The following is a 4,643-nucleotide window of genomic DNA, read 5'->3' on the forward strand; positions in this document are numbered from 1 at the left end:
ATTATTTAACTTAATTCAATTAAAGTGCTAATTCAAAAAAAAAGATAATAATTATAAAAATACTGATAGAAAAAGGTAATTATATAGAAAATTTTTTAATATTTGAATTTTATAGTATTACTTTCAATACCTTACTCAGTAAAGCCAAATATTTTTATCTTATCAAATATCTCAACCAGATTTCAATACCCTAACATCTTCCCCTTAACCTCCATCCCTTCTTCCACCTTTTGTGTTATAATTATTCTCACTATAATTCAAGACAATATAAAGCATTAACCTTTGTTATTGAGCTAAGTAGTTCACAAAAAAAATGTTTTTTTTCATAACTATTGTAAGAAAAATTAATGGAGACGATATGAAAACAATTACTATATATTTTAGAGCTCAATTCAATTGCTTTGGTATTTAAGATGAAGAGCTGCGTATTCAAAACATTGTAATTGCACATTATTTTACATTCAAAAATTCGTACTTTTAATTTTTTTTGTCAAATATTTAAATTAATTAATTAATCAATTCAATTTTTTTTTATCAATCAAGCACCTAAATTTTTTAATTTTTTTTTCCAAACATTTAAATTAATAATAAATTGTAATCACAATGATTTAGATTTCATTTAATAACAATTGTTTAATATAATCGCCATATTAATTGGTAAGTCTTAGTAATATATAATATTAATACATTTTGTTATTATATGATTAATTATATTTATTTAGTTTAATAAGGCCTGCTGTAATTTAAGGTTAATCCATTATTCCAATTATGATTACAAATTACAACTATTAGGTCAATTAGCCCCATATAGTGTAAATTAAAGTTTTTTAAATTGAAATTATAATTACTAAAGACTAGTATGGAGGGCTTATTGGTTAACCTTTTTTATGAATTGTTGGCATATGAATAAATTTTATTTCAACATTTTTTTTTTCGATGCATGTAGTACTTCTATTTATTCTACTTTATATTTTAAAGGTCTTTTATTTATAATATTATTTTATTGGTTCGTATATTGTTTTGCGGCTATAAATCAAATATTTAAAGTATCGATAATTGTAAAAGTTAATTTATTTCATTGCTGAAATAATATTCAAATGTTTTTTGCATCCTATTAATTTTACCTAGATATATATATACATACACTTATAAATTGTGATGAAGATCATTATTTTATTACTTAAATATATATCTTTAACTCTTATTTAACTCGATCCTTAAAATCCCTAAAAAAATACAACATATGATATTAGAAATAAACCATTTTATAATTTCGTTGCATGAGAATTAAGATATATTATTATATCCACCTTTTATCAAAAATGACTTATTTGCATAAATCAATTTTTTATAATTATACCATTCTATTTACATTAAAAAATTTAAAATATTTTGAAAGTAGCCCAAATTAAATTTAATACTAGGTCACAGGCGCGTACGCAGGAATTTGGTCTGGGGGGGGGGGGATAATAAATTTTTTTAAGAAATAATATTTTTAATTAAAAATACTAAGCATAAATTTATTAGGATTAATAACTTTTCTAATACACAATTTTAAACTAATGTGAATTAAAAAATTATATATATAAACCGGCATTTAAATGTGAATCATAAAATATAAAGTGAATATAACCCACGATATGAATCACCTAAATGACCCAAAATTGAAATTTGAATTTTTTGAGCTTTTAAAATATATAAAGTATAAAAAATTTAAATGTTGTAAATATAAATTAATACACAAAAAGTTTCTTAGGAATAATTGTATTTTGTATGTTTTGAGCTAATTTTTCAATTATCAATCCTTGCTTGGCGTTAATAAATGTCTATGAATATTCAAAAGATCCAAATCATTCAATCTACTTTCAGATGTTGTATTTCATAGGTATGTTTTTCACAGACTTGCAGGCCCGGCCCCTGAGCCGGACCGTATTTTAATTTTTTTAAATATACCCGGGCCGGGCTCGTAATTTTTTTTTTAAAAACACCCGGGCTGGGCCTGAAAATTTTTTAAGAAAAAATATCCGAGCCGAGTTGTATATTTTAAAACCAAATATTTGAAATCGCCATTATTAGCTATAAATATCAAAAATAAATATAATTTATTTTAAAAAATTCGGGCTAAGCCAGCCGGGCCGGGCCTGAAAATTTTTTTAAAAAAAACCCGGGCCGGAAAAAATTTTAAAATAAAATCTGGGCCTGGTCCTGCAAATGGTACCTCTGCAAGGCTCTGTTATTCTTCTTAAAAAAGTGAATGTTCTCTCATTAGTTTACTAAAGAGCTGCTAATATATATATAACCATTTTAATAATTGGGAGTATAATCTAAAATGTGTTTGAAATAAAAAGCATCCATAGCATTTTTTGGGACTGTATCAACCATAGTTAATCTTTTAATCATAGTTATTCAGCTAATAAGGCATCATAAGATATTTTAACATCTTCATGATAAAAATATAACAAATATTTATATTTTTTTTCTATCACCATATGAAAAAGGTTGGGAGAGGGGACATTTGTTTTATAATACTCTTCTACTGATCCTATATTAATGTTTTGATGATGAGCTTGCTTGCTGCAAGTCGAGGGGGACAAATATTTAACACGTATAGCTCTGCTTTTGACTCAACAATAACATATAAAATATGAAATTCTTCAACAACACTAGCTCTATTTCCTTGAGTTCTAATAAAATGCTCTCCGCTATTCTCATCTTCTTAATCAAGTCAATGTTATGTTTTTAAAAGTATTACATAAAATAGTTGTATAATTAAATAATACATTCTAATGAGAAAAAAAATTTGGAATAAGTATTGAATCCAATAATTTTCTTGCTTCTGAGGAAATATTTCTTTCAAGCCATTGTGATATTTCAGTAATAGCATTAATAATCAGCTCTTCTAACTCCAAAATAGCTGTTACTGTGGCGGAGACTCGATCTCGTTGGACAAGCTTGCAATTTTTTTCTCCCTGTTGGACAAGGAGTTTCAGAGATAATTATTATTTTATTAGAAATTTAGATAAATATTACGCCACTAAAATTTGAAAATAATAGGTAAATTACGCCAAGGAAAACTTGAAATCGAAATTGATTGATAAAATAACTTAGTAGATGAATGTGATAAATAAATATAATAAATATATATATATATAGTATATATGAGATAAGAATAAATATTAACAAATATAAATTAATATTAACTAATATATTTTTGAAAAATATAATCCGGCATCGGCATTTTTTGGCTTTGTGGGGAGATTTGTCCCCCTGTCCCCCCTCCCGCTGCGTACGCGCCTGCTAGATCTACAATCAAAACAATAGTTACTTAGTTTTTAATATTGCTCCTCTTCTATAAAATTATAAGTGGAGATAGATTATTCTAATTCTCAGGAGACGATTTGTTCAATCATAAAATAATATCATCATTTTATTTTGAAACATGTTATTTTTCTTGTTATTATTATTCAAATTTTTATTTGATTTTTACAACAAATATTTTATTAGCTTTTTTAATAAATCTATATTATAATTTTCCGATGTCCTCACTACGTCATTGTGTCGTCATGTCATCGCTACGTCATGTCATCGGTACGTATTTATTTTATTTTTTTTATTTGTTGTAATTCAAAGTTGTAAGTATGAATAACACTTTTTATATTACTTAATCCTTTCTTTATTTTTTAGATTACCTTATCAATATTCATGTTCATATTATCAATTACACATTAATGAAATCTTTTTTATTTGTAAGTATGAATAAAACTTTTTATATCACTTAATCCTTTATATTCATGTCATATTATCAATTACACATTAATGAAATCTTTTTTATAGAATATAATTTACAGATTAATATATTTGATGGTGTACACATACCTAATCTTTTAATTGATAAAACCTCAAATTTGTAAGTATTAATAAAACTTTTTATATCACTTAATCCTTTCTTTATTTTTTGGATTACCTTATCAATATTCATGTCATATTATCAATTACACATTAATCAAATCTTTTTTATAGAATATAATTTACGAATAATGCAAAGATCATATGAAAACTTTTTAAGAAGATAACCAAGTATATTCTTTCTCAAAATAAAACCTATATTAGTATTTTGATGTTAAATGTTAGTCTTATGTTATTATTTTTATAAAGTAATATATTTTACCCATAGTCTAATTGGTAAATCAGAGATTTCCTCTTCATTAATTATAAAAATGCAAAGATCATATGAAAACTTTTTATTTTCACTCAATTCTTATTTTGTTTTTTATCTATGTTTATTTTATACACCCAGTTGCCTCCAAATGATATTTCTATCACCACTACCACAATCCCTATGCCACCTCTGCCTAATTTTTAACAAATATAAGCATTTAATTCCACTATCATCCACCTAACTAGGAGTTAATATAAATAATACTTTATCCGATTCCCTGATGAACTTTCATGAATATTTAGAAAGATGTTCAAACGAGAAGGTGTAGTGCGGTCAATTTCATTAGCATTATTAATGGGAAAATATGCTGTAGTTTTGTCATGGCCTTTATAACAATACTTACGACCGTTTTATGGTTGAGTTGACAATGTCGTTCATGATTCTATTTTAGAGGGGGATACCAAGACTGACACTTTGGCAGAAA

This window comes from Gordionus sp. m RMFG-2023, chromosome 4 (assembly GCF_954871325.1).
Source record: "Gordionus sp. m RMFG-2023 chromosome 4, tfGorSpeb1-WG-v2, whole genome shotgun sequence".
Classification (NCBI taxonomy): Eukaryota; Metazoa; Nematomorpha; class Gordioida; order Chordodea; family Parachordodidae; genus Gordionus; species Gordionus sp. m RMFG-2023.